The 18,444-nt window shown below is 33.4% G+C and overlaps 1 long non-coding RNA gene across 3 annotated transcripts; it reads right to left on the bottom strand.

The window, feature by feature from the left end:
- Nucleotides 1-6: 6 nt before the first annotated feature.
- LOC132740560 (uncharacterized) lies at nucleotides 7-16,078 on the bottom strand. 3 transcript variants are annotated; one of them, XR_009627178.1, is made up of 8 exons: nucleotides 14,661-16,078; nucleotides 13,494-13,622; nucleotides 12,670-12,998; nucleotides 7,444-7,531; nucleotides 5,558-5,681; nucleotides 4,182-4,317; nucleotides 3,360-3,524; nucleotides 7-432 (listed from the first exon to the last, which is right to left on the bottom strand). It is a non-coding gene; the product is annotated as an uncharacterized LOC132740560 (long non-coding RNA). The 3 variants fall into 3 exon arrangements; XR_009627177.1 differs by lacking the exon at nucleotides 5,558-5,681 and having other exon boundaries at nucleotides 14,661-14,750; nucleotides 15,769-16,076; XR_009627176.1 differs by lacking the exon at nucleotides 5,558-5,681 and having other exon boundaries at nucleotides 14,661-16,074.
- Nucleotides 16,079-18,444: the final 2,366 nt, after the last annotated feature.

Genomic DNA, 18,444 nt, shown 5'->3' with positions numbered 1-18,444 from the left:
TTCCTGCTTGTCTTGCTTTCTTCCATTTCTGTTTCTTTTCCATTCCCTAAGTCAAGTTTCTCTTCTATTGCATCTTCATCAATGACAAAACATGGTAAATTTCTATAATTGTCTGGAAGAAAATCCCAGCCAAACCCTGGATAAATCATCATGATTGCTACCATATGCTTACATGGCCAGTTGTATTTGTCAAAGTCTGGGCAAGAACAGCTTGGATATTCTGATTCCATGTCACAATAGTAGTTATGACAGCCATCAGAGCTTTTTACATCAAAGCCCCCCTCCAACTGTGTAATACTTTCTTCTTCTACAAGACCAAGCCTTTGAACAACATGCTTAACAAATCCTTTCGGTCAATTTTGCAGGAAGGATGGGACGTCAGAAGAGTATTTTCTGTATGTGTCTAAACACTGGAAGTTCCTCTGTATATACCTATGATGTAAAGCAAGGGTTATTGATAGCACAATACACTCAAATTTGTTCAGTACTTGATAATATGACCACAACCTGGATAATGCAGGCACTAACGAAGAAGAAATTTCCATTACAAAACATGACCAATTGTTGACACAGCTGTTTTCTAAGTTCAAGGAGACATGTCTGCACTTTCCTCAGTACTGAAGTATCATAAAAATTTCAAGTCATAAAAAGGAAATAACTTTAGGATCCTCTGTCCTTATGAAATGGTCTTCCTTCAGAACAACAAACATGTAAACAAAGTTTGAAATGATTAGCTTTTATAGATTCTGACAAAATGAAATGGACCTTCACAAAAAAGTTCAACAAATGCCATTGCTAATGAGAGGAGAGTTAGAGACAATGGCTTCACTTTTTTTCATCAAAAAGTGGAGCTTAAAAGGCCTTAATTCATTCATAACACAGATGTTGTATACTGTAAGAAAGTTTTTATTACATGAAACTTTTAAAGGAGGAAGCCTTTAAGTTAATAAGGGGATTTTAAGCATGTCAAAATCCAAATGTTGGAGTTATTGGTCTTGGATAGTGAACTTCTATTTTGATTCCGGACATATGTTTTTATTTTCATTGATTACCTTTAGTACAAATGAAGGTTGAATTTGCACATAAATAAAATAATTTAGTCCATCATTACATGTCAAATTTATGGGCCTTAGATAGTGATGTAGTTGAAAATTTAACTAGAAATGTGTCATCATGCCACGGATGCCCCCGCATGCAGCCAAAATTTCAGATGTTATTATATTTAGTTCCAAATTTGTTTGCACAAATTATTGTTTTCATTTTAAGTTCAAAGCCCTTAAAACTTTTCAATGTTAACACAAACCATTTTCATACAATGTTCAAAGCACTGAAATTATTCAGTCTTAACCTTTTGAAAATAGCATATTTCATATTTGTAGCCAAAATAATGGCTACATACATTTCCACAAAAGTATGAGTGCTGAAACTGAAAGTTCAAAATTTTTTCCAATATTCAAGAAAGATAAGTTTGTCCAAAATCATTGAACCACGACCAAATTCAAACTTAAACTGCCTATTCCTAAGATGTATGTATATTATTTTCAAAGTGAAAGGGACATAACTCTGCCAAAAAAATCATCGAACCATGACCAAATTCCAACTTGACCTGCCCATTCCTTTGACATATCCATATGTCAAATTTGAGTAGAATATGTAACACTGTTGGGTAGATAATGAACAGAAACTGTAAATTTCATATTTTTTTCAAAGTGAAAAGGGCATTACTCTGCCAAAAATTATTGAACCATGACCAAATTCGAACTTGACCTTGGCATTCCAAAAAATATTCCATATGTCAAATTTGAGTTGAATGTGTTGTACTGTTGGGGAGATAATAAACAGAAACTGAAAATTTCATATTATTTTCAAAGTAAAAGGAGCATAACTCTGCCAAAAATCATTGAACCATGACCAAATTCAAACTTGACCTGTATTTTCTCATGACATATCCATATGTCAAATTTGAGTTGAATGTGTTGTACCGTTGGGGAGATAATGAACGGAAACTGAAAATTTCATATTATTTTCAAAGTAAAAGGGGCATAACTCTGCCAAAAATCGTTGAACCATGACCAAATTTGAACTTGACCTGTATTTTCTCATGACATATCCATATGTCAAATTTGAGTTGAATGTGTTGTACGGTTGGGGAGATAATGAACGGAAACTGAAAATTTCATATTATTTTCAAAGTAAAAGGGGCATAACTCTGCCAAAAATCGTTGAACCATGACCAAATTTGAACTTGACCTGTATTTTCTCATGACATATCCATATGTCAAATTTGAGTTGAATGTGTTGTACCGTTGGGGAGATAATGAACGGAAACTGAAAATTTCATATTATTTTCAAAGTAAAAGGGGCATAACTCTGCCAAAAATCATCGAACCGTGACCAAATTCGAACTTGACCTGTATTTTCTCATGACATATTCATATGTCAAATTTGAGTTGAATATGTGCAACCGTTACTAAGATAATGAACGGAAACTGATGATGACGGAATGACAGAATGACGGAAGGACGGAATGACGGAAGGACGGAAGGACGGAATGACGGAAGGACGGAACAGGGTAACACTATATGCCCCGGCCATTACATGGCGGGGGCATAATAAAAAATCTATGTATTAAAGAGTTGTTACATTGGATAGTGACCTTTAATTGTGATCCTCTATAGACAGGTTTTAAATTTCAAAGAAACCCATCTAAACTTTGAAAACTGATGTTGGACATAATACTTTAACAGATAAGAGGGGCCATAATTTAGTCAAAATTCAAGTCAGAATTATGATCCTTGGAGCTCAAAGACATGTGAATTGACAAACAAATATCTATAGTGGTCACTGAAATATTATAGTGAACAAGAAGTTACATATAAAACTGTAACAAAAGTGTTGCTTTGACACAGATGCACAGATAAGTAGGACAGCAAAAAGTTGACACTAAATATAATACATAAGTAAGGAAGTTGTGAAAAATGAGAATCAACATTACATATTTGTTTGAAAAAGGCTTTGTTGAGTATCCTTTACATCTTTATGCTCTTGGACAGGGGACAAATTTTTGGCTCATAGGATAATGTTTACGGCTTATAAAAGACCAGAATTCATGGCAATAAATGAGCCGCAAAATATCACAGTCTATATTTTTTAATATTTCAATATGATAAATATTTTCCCCCAAAGTCTTATATAAGACAACATACTAAATCTATTCACTTTCTAAGCAACCAGATATATTTAACTGGGCTCATGCATAATCATATGATAACAATTTTATGTGTGTTAAGTCACAATGGACTATTTATCAACATTTACATTTTGGAAAACAAGTAATGCCATGCAATCTAAAAACCTACTTTTTTCTCCCATCAGGTATGAAGTCTTTAACGATGATCTCAATAGCAGAGCTCAAAGATCTCCCTTAAGTAATTTTGCTTCAGTATGTTATGTTGGCTTTCGACACCATTTGTTGTGTTTATTCGCAAGTTCACCGACTTAGGTCTGTAACAGTAGACCCATCGCTTAAATAAAGAAACAATTGTAAATTTGAAATATCCCAACAGTATGCAGTACAAAATTTTTTGGCCATTAATGCTACAGACATTTTACACAAAATTTCTGAAGAATTATATTTTTATTATTAATGTCAGATCTGTAAGTATTTTATGGGCATAAGACCCATAGCCAATAGAGGCAAGGTAATTTGATTCAGAAAATGCTTTCATTTTGTGAATAATTTTGATCCAATTTCATCAACAACAGTGTACAATGCATTACAATTACACCATATACATATATACACACATGTCACAATCATTTAGTGTTTAGATGAGCAAATGTAACAGTGGTTAAGGCGTCACTAGTAATGTAAGGATTGCTGGCTGTGCCACTTCAAATCCTGTCAGGGGCAGGTTTTGTCTGTGAGCAAGAAATTTTGCACTCATTGCTTAGTAATATACAGTAAAATATATTTATAACCTATCTGGCCATGATCAAATAAGAAAAAAGTACAGCAGACACGATACATTTTACATCATTGAAGTCTTAATGTCATATAAGTTGTGGCCTAAGCTTGAATGCTTCATAAACATATTTACCTTATTTTACTATACCAACATCTGTTGTTTTCATTAATAATAAGATTTTAAATTTGGAAACCTATACATTAAAAGTTTTACCTGTTTCTCACTTAGCCAAGTTTTTTCCAACCAGTTCTTAACTTCTAGGTGAGTTTGGTAAGATGTCAATGATCGTAAAGTTTTAACCTCAGTGTTGCATATATCAACTGTCTTTGATCTGGCAATAACCCTTTACCTTAATTAAATAACAATGACAAGATTTTAAGAATCCCTTAAACATATTTTTTCTTAATAAATAATGTATAACTTTATTTGAACAAGAATGTCGAACGACACATATACCCCCCTTTCTAGCCATTGACTCACATAATTGGTAATTTTATTACAGAAACTTGCCAAAAATGGGTACATGGAAGTGTTCAATAATGGAAAAATCAACGGAAACCATTTTGACTTTTAAGGCCCATGTGACATTTACCTTTGACCTAATAAATCAATAGAGGTCACCATCTTCTACTTATGAACAATAACTAGGTGAAATATGAAGACTTTGTGATGAATACTTTTCAAGATAATCAGCAGAAACCCTTTTGACATTTAAGGACCCTGTGACCTTGACCTTTGACCTAGTGACCCCAAAATCAATAGAGGTCATCTACTAGTTATGACCAATTACTATTTGAAATATGAAGACTTTGTGATGAATACTTTTCAAGATAATCAGCGGAAACCATTTTGACATTCAAAGCCCCTGTGACCTTTACCTTTGACCTAGTGACCCCAAAATCAATAGGGGTCATTTACTAGTGATGACCAATCACTATGTGAAATGTGAAAACTTTGTGATACATACTTTTCAAGATAATCAGCGGAATTTCTTTTGACATTTAAGGTCCCTGTGACCTTGACCTTTAACCTAGTGACCCCAAAATCAATAGGGGTCATCTACTAGTGATGACCAATCACTATGTGAAATATGAAGACTTTGTGATAAATACTTTTCAAGATAATTAGCGGAAACCATGTGGTCCACTGACGGACAGACCGACGGACCGACAGACAGACAGACCGACATTAGCAAAACAATATACCCCCACTTCTTTGAAGGGGGGCATAAAAAATAATTGCGATGTTTTGCATGAGAAATAATGTTGATTCAGACTGGTTTTGAAACAGTATATTTCTTGAAATCCAGGGGACTATATAGACAAGGATTCAAAAATGTTGGTAAACTTCATAATTTTAATTTACAACACAGAGGAAAGGTAACATTATAATGTCTAGCATCAATGCAGAAAATCATTTAAAAAAAAAAATCCTTTAAATAACAATGGTAATTTGTAAACAAAAAAAATTGTTCTGATTTAGTAAGAACCTTCAGAACCTTTTTGTGTGTAGTTCTTTTTTTACAGATTAAATTTTGTTTTTATGGATGTTATTCTAAACACTGGAAAAGTGGGTTTTTCCAAGCTTACCCCCAGTACAAACACAATTTTCCTCTTACAGCTTCACTGTGCACTACCAGTCACAATAGCTTCATCAACCGTTTGTGCTTACTTTCCGTGTAATTGTAAAAATTTGTCTGCCACCCTGGATTAGCTTGGGAAAACCAGAAATATTCAAAAGCATCAACTTGAATTTTAAGTATGGTTATATAGTTTAAGTTTTTAACAAGGGACAGAAATGGTTATATTTCAGTATATGTGATGTATGTAATATAAACTAGAAATGTGTCATCATGCCACGGATGCCCCCGCATGCAGCCAAAATTTCAGATGTTATTATATTTAGTTCCAAATTTGTTTGCACAAATTATTGTTTTCATTTTAAGTTCAAAGCCCTTAAAACTTTTCAATGTTAACACAAACCATTTTCATACAATGTTCAAAGCACTGAAATTATTCAGTCTTAACCTTTTGAAAATAGCATATTTCATATTTGTAGCCAAAATAATGGCTACATACATTTCCACAAAAGTATGAGTGCTGAAACTGAAAGTTCAAAATTTTTTCCAATATTCAAGAAAGATAAGTTTGTCCAAAATCATTGAACCACGACCAAATTCAAACTTAAACTGCCTATTCCTAAGATGTATGTATATTATTTTCAAAGTGAAAGGGACATAACTCTGCCAAAAAAATCATCGAACCATGACCAAATTCCAACTTGACCTGCCCATTCCTTTGACATATCCATATGTCAAATTTGAGTAGAATATGTAACACTGTTGGGTAGATAATGAACAGAAACTGTAAATTTCATATTTTTTTCAAAGTGAAAAGGGCATTACTCTGCCAAAAATTATTGAACCATGACCAAATTCGAACTTGACCTTGGCATTCCAAAAAAATATCCATATGTCAAATTTGAGTTGAATGTGTTGTACTGTTGGGGAGATAATAAACAGAAACTGAAAATTTCATATTATTTTCAAAGTAAAAGGAGCATAACTCTGCCAAAAATCATTGAACCATGACCAAATTCAAACTTGACCTGTATTTTCTCATGACATATCCATATGTCAAATTTGAGTTGAATGTGTTGTACCGTTGGGGAGATAATGAACGGAAACTGAAAATTTCATATTATTTTCAAAGTAAAAGGGGCATAACTCTGCCAAAAATCGTTGAACCATGACCAAATTTGAACTTGACCTGTATTTTCTCATGACATATCCATATGTCAAATTTGAGTTGAATGTGTTGTACGGTTGGGGAGATAATGAACGGAAACTGAAAATTTCATATTATTTTCAAAGTAAAAGGGGCATAACTCTGCCAAAAATCGTTGAACCATGACCAAATTTGAACTTGACCTGTATTTTCTCATGACATATCCATATGTCAAATTTGAGTTGAATGTGTTGTACCGTTGGGGAGATAATGAACGGAAACTGAAAATTTCATATTATTTTCAAAGTAAAAGGGGCATAACTCTGCCAAAAATCATCGAACCGTGACCAAATTCGAACTTGACCTGTATTTTCTCATGACATATTCATATGTCAAATTTGAGTTGAATATGTGCAACCGTTACTAAGATAATGAACGGAAACTGATGATGACGGAATGACAGAATGACGGAAGGACGGAATGACGGAAGGACGGAAGGACGGAATGACGGAAGGACGGAACAGGGTAACACTATATGCCCCGGCCATTACATGGCGGGGGCATAAAAATATCCTTAACTACAGAGTATTAACCTATTATTTGCAAAAGCCTATATTTGATTGTAGATATATGCATCTTGATGGTCTGGAACTAAACTAAGTTGCTAGAAATAATAACCTTATAAACATTTTATTTTTAAAAATTTAATTTACTGTTGAAAGCAGTGTAAATGCAAGGATTACACTTACTGTGAAAGAACATCTGACAAAGAGGATTTTTTCAATTTTCTTCCCCATGATTGCTCACGATGAAATTCACAGAGGTAAACTTTTGTGCCTAAAGTACATGAAAAGAAAAGAATTCTAAAATGTCTAACATATTTTAGAATTAAAGCTTTTGCTGCAAAATAATGACTTTCAATATGCTGTAGACAACAATGGATAATAAAAACAACAATGAGCACTAACTGAAGTTGGAAAAAAAAATGAAAAGCAATATATACAAGATTATCATGGTTCTAACATAGAGCATTTTCCTTAAAGAGATTTAGTAATCTTTGAAGTTTCAAACTGATATCTATAATACTTGTTAGTTACGCTCTGCTAAAATCAAGAGTGATCACTGATTGCATGAGCCAATAGCATGTTGCAGGTACTGTGTAGTAGGTATGGAACAGAATTAATGCATTTATTCCATCTTGCTTTATGATATCGGAACTTACATTATGCTTGCTTCTATACTTCTGTTTATGACAATGAAAACCTGCGTTTTGCTGAATTCAATCATGCCTTATGATTACTGAATGCACTTTCATGTAATTGCAACCTTGTGTGTTCCCTACTAAACCATCAAACTCACATATTTTAATATGCTATATGTTTAATTGCATCTTTTTCTAAGGACAACGTATTATGTTTGGTGTTTAAGATAACATTCTTTATAACTATATGTAACATGGTAGTTGTATCTTTAATTTGCGATAAATCTGCCACATTATGTCAAAATAAACTATTCATTTTGATCAATAATTGGCGAATTTGATGTGTCTTAGCATTCATATGCTTCAATATATTCACTGATTACAAATATAATGCAATACATGATCACTGCGCATCGACAACAAAGATGACAACGATAGCGATATTATAGTCGCATGTGACAGTACGCACTAAGCAGTTGGCAGTAAGCATAATGCGAGTTGCAATAATTTGTGTTCATATTATGACAGCAGGTGTCGCTTTGTCAGTACATCCCGTTATTTTCCGGATGATCCCGTATTTTGGCACGTGGAGTAAACAAAGTTACGTCCACTTTATATAGGGGCGTATACAGAACAGTGTTAGTTGGGGACTGACATGTAAATTTACTGAAAAACAAGAGAACACGATGCGACAGACAAAAAGTGCGTGTTTTTGAAGATTCCGCCAGTATGTGGGAAAAAAGTGATATATGTCTCTAATAACTCATCCTACAAGTGGCAACTCACCTCTTATACAAATGTTTACACTTCTTTTTGAGCGTGTGTGATAAGTGAAATTGCATTTTATCAAACTTAAGGTGGCACAAAGGTGACATGTGTGTGTTTTTATTTATCTCGTGCGCACGAGATACTGTGTCGTGGCCACGGGTTACTAAGTCGTGGCCACGAGATAGTTCAGTCGTGGGAACGAGATACTATGTTGTGGCCACGAGTTACTAAGTCGTGGCCACGAGATAATTAAGTCGTGGGAACGAGATAACTAAGTCGTGGCCACGAGTTACTAAGTCGTGGCCACGAGATAAATAAGTCGTTGGAACAAGTTACTATGTCGTGGCCACGAGAAAGTTTAGTCGTGGCCACGAGAAAATTAATTCGTGCGAACGAGATAAATTACCAATCAAATTACACTATTTATATGAATTTTCCTAACAAGGATGCCCCTACTTTACTTGCTCGTAAAAGTGCCATTTATACAAGTTATTGATTGGTCAAAGATTTAGCGTCATTGTGACCCTGATTTCTGACCAAATTGCCTAAAAATTATTAGGTGTCATCTACTGATCTTTTTAGGTTATATAAACTACGGCTTATTCTTTCTAAATCATTCATCAGACAAGGATTTTACATGAAGTGTCATGTTAATCTTACCTGTGACCTCAAACATCCTTATAGGATATCTACTGGCCATGGGCAATGTCCCTTCCCAATAAAATAAACCAGGACTAAGTCCCTCTCAAGTTATGGTATGAACAATGTTAACAGGCCTTTGTATGTACAAAATGACCAATTCTGTCATAGAATTGTCCCAACAAAGGGCTATAACTTAGTCAAAATTAATGTCTGATTTATGGGCCTTATGATCCTAAAGACATGTATTAAGTTCAAAGTGAACACTTCAGTATTTTCAAAGATTAATGTTGCACGTAAATCTTTAAACAGAAATTTTCTAAGTTTAAAAAATCATGGTGTAATCTTATTTAATTATCTCGTCTGCACGACTTAGTTATCTCGTTCCCACGACTTAAACGACTTAGTAACTCGTGGCCTTTACATAGTATTTCGTGGCAACGATATAGTATCTCGTTCCCACGACTTAACTATCTCGTGGCCACGACTTAGTAACTCGTGGCCACGACACAGTATCTCGTGCGCACGAGATAAAAAAAAACCACACACATGTCACTAAGTAACTCGTGGCCACGACTTAGTACAGTACAAACTTGATTTTTTTGTAAAATAAAATAAATATAATTTGGCTTCACACAAACATTGTGCTTTAAATCCTTTACACTGTAAGTGGGCAGTATGAATATTCATGTATTATAGTGTTATTACAAAAATATATATGGAAGTTTCTTTTAAAGACAGGCACAACTTTACTTGACCCGTAATAAGGAAAGCAGATTCCTATACATTATGCGTATGTGTTTTTATTTAAATAAAACATATTTAGTTAGAATTTTATAGACTTCAATAAATTTATGTGATAAAAATATATTACTGAAAGATGTGCATAGTATATCTTTAAGCACAAATGTATGTGAATGTGGTGGTGTGTGCGGGATGTCTGATCTATAATCAGACACACATATGCCTAACATTTATAATTGACTATGCACATGTCACAAAAATAAACAACTTCCTTCTTTCCTTATTGTACATGTATATTTTAATGTGTTACATACCTATTCGCCACTATTAGTGACTCTGAGACATTTATTAAGTTAAAAGGCCAATTAATAAGTTTTGCTTTTAATGTCCAAGTCATTAGATAAAGACCTTCGCAATCGCAATACCTGGGCAGGTGCTTAACAACTGGATGACAGCATTATATGTTTTGATAAGGGAGTACACTATGACCACTATTGCATGAAACTTATACATATATATTCCATCCCAGCTCATCAACGTATCTTTGGGGGTAGGTGCAGCCCTTAAGCCAAGGCCTGAATCTGCCACTGTACGCATAACTGCCCCATTGAATAACTGTTTACGAGCATATTTTTTTCTATTAGACTGTATACATATACATGTATAAAATTATATTGCATAATCCTTACTACTTGTATTTATATTCTTTCCACTGCAATTTATGTATTAAGCCCTCTGTATTTTAACGTATAACACGATGGCCCTAACGGTATTCCGTAATATATACATGTACGGAAAATTCCGATGAAAGGCGAATCATGGAAAAAAATCCGTTGATATCGATAACAGAGTTCTCGCCCCTTAACAGTTCACAAATCGCTAGACATTGTTTAAATTGTTTATCATAATGTAAGATGATCAAACATAATCCACAAAGCCTCAGACACCGAGCTTTATTAAGCGTAAACACTGAATAATGGATATAAGCTAATAGTAATCACGCCATGCGAGCTGTAAATCAAATAAGTCACATTTTAACAAAATCCATCAGGGAACAAAAAATAGTCAATTTTAAATGACTTCTACATAAAAGTAATACAAAAAAACTAAACCGTAAATGGTTTGTATAGAGCATGAAGAAAAGTAGCTTATACATAAAGGTATATGCCGTTAACATTTTAGTATTCCAAATGGCTCGTTCCAGTTTAATAGTTATCACTCAATGAAAGAATTGGTCACTACGAAATGTTTGAATGAAATAATGAAAAATGGAATCCAGAATAATGCAACGTTTAAATATCATAAAGCAAGATGGAATCAATCATAATGCAAGTTCTAATGTCATGTAGCAAGATGGAATTAAGCATAATGCAAGCTCCAATGTCATCAAGCAAGATGGAATCAAGCATAATGCAAGTTCCAATGTCATCAAGCAAGATGGAATTAAGCATAATGCAAGTTCCAATGTCATCAAGCAAGATAGAATAAATGCATTAATTCTGTTACATAGAAATGTTTGAATGAAATAATGTAAAATGGAATCCAGAATAATGCAACGTTTAAATATCATAAAGCAAGATGGAATCAATCATAATGCAAGTTCTAATGTCATGTAGCAAGATGGAATTAAGCATAATGCAAGTTCCAATGTCATCAAGCAAGATGGAATCAAGCATAATGCAAGTTCCAATGTCATCAAGCAAGATGGAATTAAGCATAATGCAAGTTCCAATGTCATCAAGCAAGATAGAATAAATGCATTAATTCTGTTCCATAAGTAGGAGACACAAAAAATGTCTTAAAAAAAAAAACACCAAAAAATAACCATATTGATGCAATCAATACTGTAACGTTTCATTTAATTTGCAATACTACTTTTTTAGAGCTGTTATTAATTCATTGGAAAGCATAGTGACGTATACATAGATATCAGATGACAAATATCGGCGATTCACCTATATATTGATATATGCTCCTAATTTCATGTATAATATTCACTTTCATACCTGATTAGTAAAATTTATGTTCTGTTCATATATAAGTATGTTGTGTTATATTTATAAATGACCTCTACAAGATTTTTTCCTAACCATTTTTGCTATCACACCTATGAAATGTGTCCATTATGTAACATGGCCACCTGCTTTTTTTTGGTGTGAATTTTCATAATTCATAGACATTGAAAAAATTAATCAAATTACTGATTTTTTCAAAAGTGTATCAATTATTGATCAACAGAAAAATATCAATGATCCATCGATATTGTCTCTATTGATGACAGCTCTACAAAGTAGTAGGGAAAAACTTTAAAATAATCTATAAAGGGCCATAACTTTTACAGAATACATTGCACCAAAAAATGTCAAAGATGTACGAAACTATACTTGGTAGTAAGTACTGATCAGTAGTGTAAAATTGCATCAGAAGTTTCGAAGGAGTACTCCAGACAAGTTTTGTGACGGATGGAGAGAACAGACAGGCAACAAAGAAGTTATCCTTAAAATTATGTTTTTGCTACTTATAAGTTCACCTATGCTTCAATGTCAATCTAACAGTGGTTACATTTAAAAAATATTATTTTACATTATTTGTCATACACATATTTGTCATACACATTATTTACCCGTAAAAACAATTTCAACAGCATTAATCTCCCTCCTGTCATAATCTGTAATGAATGCATTAGGGCTCCATTCCGGATTCCAGGATTTTAATATCTTGAGGGCCTCCTTGTAACCTTCCATTGTCTCCCTCTCCATCATGAGCGCTGCAGTGACAAAGTACCCTACATTGGTCGGCACAACCACCAATGATAGGTGGTTGTCGTATCTGGTTACCTTGTAGGTACTATCCATCAAAACCATCTCAGTGCCATACCTTTTCAATAAATGCTTTTGAAACTTGGTTTGATGGATAAAAAGCATAGTTTTGTTTCCTTCTTCTCCTTTAACTCTACATAAATAATAAAAGAACATAATTATATAAAAGGCATTTAATGGGTAAGTTCATTCATAATTGTTTGTTGAACAGATTATCTAACAGAGCAGACAAATTTATTGTGTATTAAACATAAATAAAATATAAATATTGGGATTATACTGTATTCATAGTGTCTTTTTCTGGAAAATAAATTCGACATTCATGTAAATCATATGTCACTGTGACCATAACATTTGACCTAATGGCACAAAAATAACATGTTTTAAAAATGTCTTTTCCAAGTCAAATAAACCACATCTTATTCCTTCTTAAACCCCATATGCAACTTTTTCAACCCCACATGTGCAGAACTAAAGTTTGTTCTGGATGAAGCTCATAATATTAAGGTGTACATAAACCCTAACTCCATAATGTGTACCTCCTAAGATTGTCTGGACAATTCAAAATATATATCCGTCCTTCTCCTGGGAATAAAAAGATTTAACAAAACCTATATTATATATCTACCTTTCCTATTATGTGCCCTGTATGTTCACCACAGATTTTTATAAATACTTTTGGTTCTTGGTGAGTTTGCTAACTAAAATTAATCCGAAGTCTGTGCAAAGCTTGCTTAGACGATGATCTATTCTCAATCTTAAAAGTAAAGACAAAAATTTCTATCACAATTACTTACTTTTATACATGTAACGAAGTGCTATTTTTAAGGTTTTTTTGCTATTTTTCAAGAAAGGTAACTCTGACGGCCTTGTTTGATTTTAATCTTAACTTGTGTGATTATGTCCCCTTGACCACATTTGCTATTTGCTCAACCATAACGTTTCCCTACTAAAGTAAGTGCATCTACACACTTTGATCCAAGCCTTTTTGATATTATTTAGGTCATTGTTTGATCTTGACATTACAAATTGAGTTTAATGTAGTACATGTATTACATAAAATACAGTTAAAATATTATTTTTAATATACATGTATTACAAACATGATGCAGTTATCACTTAGGGGCATTACTAATATGGCTACATAAAATGTTGATACAAAGCTCATTTCTACAATTTTAATTAGTAATAGTGATTAATATATCATGCAACTCATTAGTTATGAGGATATAACACTGGCTGGGGAGGCATCAAGGGATATGTTTCTGCTAAAAAGTATGTTGAGGATGTTACGTCAAGTTTTTGGGGTTTTTTTTCAAGTTTTTTTGGGTGGGGCCAATTTTGACCTTTTTTTTTTTTTTTAAACAAAACATACTTTTTTATACATGAGTTCCACACAAGGAATCAAACTTCTTCTTGGGTACTCAAACTGTTTGTTTATTTGTTTCATTTTACGACTTTTTCAACAGTATTTCAGTCATATAGGCGGGTAGTTTCCTAACCATCTTCCTGGAGAGTTACACCAGTACTAGACTACCTTCCTCCGCGCTAAACTACCAAAGCATCTCCCGGGGATCGAACCCACGCCATAGAGGTAACTGGATTAGAAGTCATCGATTCTAACCCCTCGACCACGGAGGCGGTTATAGGGTACTGTACTCAAACCAAAAAAAGAATACGTAAAAAAAAAATGGCAGCTATTTCATAAACTATTGAAAGCCATCCCAAAACTTAATAATAATCAGTTTCATGTCAATATTATGAAACAATGATTTTTATTACAGAAATAAATTACCCTGAATTCAGGAAAAGTTGCAATCCATTTGATCATTGATGCGGATACATCATACAGTATCCCGGGACAACCAATATTCAATCAGTTAAGCTGTTTTTAGCCAAGAATAAATGGAAAGGGAAATTATACTTTAAATTCATTTTAGCTATTAATGCATCTATTAACACTTATTCATTTTCAGGTTGGTACATTTTTAACAAGTCTTGATCTTTCTTAAAAATTCAATAAAAACAATATGACCAACTCAGGTTACTCCCAGGAATATTTAAACCTAAATTCAAACAGCAGGGTAATCACCATGGAAAATTTGTTAAAGATAAATCAGGGCCACTAAAAATTGTAAAAAATTTCACAATAGTCTATTCAATGATTTTCAACAGTTTTTTCAAGATTTTAAAAAAACTTACACTAAATGTTATAACATATGTTCAGCACAATGCATTGGTATGACTACTGTTAATGTGTATAAAAAGGCAGTTAAAGGTGTCACTTCTTAGTACGCTATTTGGGGTGCAAAATGATAAATGCATCCAATCTTTACAGCCATTTTACCTTTCCCACTTTATAATATTAGCAAATATGGAAATTTGTCTAGATCTGCCAGCTGGTATCGCTTACAAAACAATTATTCTACAATCATCACATGAAAAAAATTGATAACAATATAAGATTTTATAAATAAGGACCCCCATGTAAAGTCTGATGAATATTTATTGGTACATCATATAAATAAATGTTTTAAATACACCTAGGACTGAGATAAATGGTAAAACTCTTTAGCCAATACTTTATAAAAAAAATTAACTTGCTTAAAAAATTTTTACCACTATTTTAAACAAGTGACTATTTTGATATAGTGAAAATTGGACAATTTAAATTGTGTGACTTAAAACAAACAGTTTCTTATTGTTTTTCTGAAAACATCTGACAATTAATCAAGTGTGGCATTTCTGCAAGTTTTAAAGTTAATACAACATGTGACTTTATGCAATTTAGTCAGGCATGACATCAGTGCCACAGAATAAAGAATGTGTTTGAATTTAGGTTGTGATTGAAAATTGGTTGTTTCGGGACGCCTGGCAGTCCTGCTTCTTTCAATCTTTGTCACCTGTACTGCCTTCCTTTTCGTTTGGGAATACTTGTGCTCTCCCAATTCCTTTCATCAGAAAAATATACTATTTAATGAATGTATAAACTTAACAATCTATTAAAGGAAAAATAGTCAATTAAAAGGAACGAAATCTTCAAATCAGAGCAGAAATCTGCTTCGACGTAGACATCTTGGGGAAACCCCGGTCATGTGACCAGCCAGTGTATCGTGACCTTTCATTGGTTCGGCAGGAACTTTCTTTAAAACGACAACCAATGAAAGGTTTCCATACACCATGACCAGAATTTCCAACATGTATTCGCCGAACAGGTAAACGGAAAAAGGGATCGAGTAAGCGTACACTTTGCATATTTAGCCCCGCCTATAAATAAAGCACGAATTTCTTATAAAGCGTTATCATCATGATTAAAATAGACTATAAATCTGTGGAAATGATCAGTGTTACTGTATGTAAGTGCAAATGCTTAATCCCCCTAATAAATATACACGAATGTCTTATAAAAATGGAAAAAGGCTTTAAAGTGTTAAGTCGTGCAATAATGGTGCTTTCATTCATATGCCAAATGATTTAATCAGCATATGAACCTATGTGAGGATATCAAGTTAGATGACTAAAGGATCATCTAAATATACATACAATGTATACTCTGAATATACATACAATGTATACTTTTGTTCATATGAAAAATATATTAGGAATCACATTATAAGAGGACCAAGTTTATACTATTTAGTTTTCATTGAACAGAAACAACGCGATCACTTAAGATGACCATGTACATATACTATACTTTTCATTGAACAGATATCAGCGGGTCACGCACTTGATGACCAGGGGATCATCTACTTGTACACATAAAATAATTTTCATTGAACTGATATCATTGGATCACGTCCTCTTTCTTATAATGGAAGGGATATAAGGGGTTAACGTAAGATGACCAGGGGATCATCTAATTTTACATATGCTATAGTTTTTATTGATCAGAAATAAGGGGATCACGTAAGATGACCAGGGGATCGTCTAGATGTGCATACAGTATAAGATTCATTGAACAGATATCAGGGGATCACGTAAGATGACCAGGGGATCATTTAGATGTACATTTACTATCGTATTCATTGAGCAGATATAAGGGGATCACATAAGATGACCAAGGGATCATCTACATGCACATTTACTCTTTCTAATTATGGAACGGATATACGGAGATCACGAAAGATGACAAGGGGATCAACCATATTTACATTTACTATAGTATCCATTGAACAGAAATAAAGGGATCACGGAAAATGACAAAGGGATCGTCTATATGTACATATACTGTAGCATTCATTGAACAGAAATAAAGTGATCACGTGAGATGAGCAGGGGATCATCTACATGTACATTTATTCTTTTTTATTATGGAACAGATATATGGGTATCATGTAAGCAGACCAGGGGATCATCTAGATGTGCACATACTATAATATTCATTGAACAGAAATAAAGGGATACCGATCACGTTAGATGACAAGGGTATCATCTACATGTAAATATATTCTTTCTTATTACGGAACAGATATATGGGTATCATGTAAGCTGACTAGGGGATCATCTATATGTACACATACTTTAGTATTCATTGAACAGATATAAGGAGATAACGTAATATGACAAGTGGGTCATCTAGATTTACATATACTATAGTTTTCATTGAACAGATATCAGGTGATCACGTAAGTTGACCAGGGAATCATCTTAATGTACATATACCGTACTTTTCATTGAACAGATATAAGGGGATCACGTAAGATGACCAGTGGGCCATCTAGATGTACATATACTATATTTTGCGTTGAACAGATATAAGTGGATCATGTAAGATGACCAGGGGTTCATCTAATTTTACATATGCTATAGTTTTTATTGAACAGAAATAATTAAGGGGATCACGTAAGATGACCAGGGGATCGTCTAGATGTGCATATAGTATAAGATTCATTGAACAGATATCAGGGGATCACGTAAGATGACCAGGGGATTATCTACATGTATCTACTCTTTCTAATTATGGAAAGGATATATGGAGATCACGAAAGATGACAAGGGGATCAACTATATTTACATTTACTATAGTATCCATTGAACAGAAATAAAGGGGTCACGAAAATGAGCAGGGGATCATCTACATCTACATTTATTCTTTCTTATTATGGAACACATATTTGGTTATCATGTAAGCTGTCAAGGGGATCATTAAAATGTACATGAACTCTTTCTTATTATGGAATGGATATAAGGGGATAACGTAAGATGACCAGGGGATCATCTAATTTTACATATGCTATAGTTTCATTGAATAGAAATAAGGGGATCTTGTAAGATGACAAGGGGATCATTTAGATGTGCATATACTGTAAGAATCATTGAACAGATATAAGGACATCACATAAGATGACCAGGGGATCATCTACATGTACATATACTCTTTCTAATTATGGAACGGATATATGGAGATCACGAAAGATGACAACAGTTCAACTATATCAAAATTTACTAAAGGATCCATTGAACAGAAATAAAGGGATCACGTTAGGTGACCAGGGGGTCATTTAGATGTACTTATATGCTTTCATATTTTGGAGCAGATAAATGGGGATAATTTTAGCTGACCAGAACAGAAATAA

The sequence above is a fragment of the Ruditapes philippinarum genome, unplaced genomic scaffold (genome assembly GCF_026571515.1).
Source record: "Ruditapes philippinarum isolate M1 unplaced genomic scaffold, ASM2657151v2 ctg10082_1_1_1_1, whole genome shotgun sequence".
In the NCBI taxonomy this organism is placed as follows: Eukaryota; Metazoa; Mollusca; class Bivalvia; order Venerida; family Veneridae; genus Ruditapes; species Ruditapes philippinarum.
Note: the sequence above shows the minus strand (reverse complement) of the source record. Positions and strands in the feature narration are given on the sequence as shown.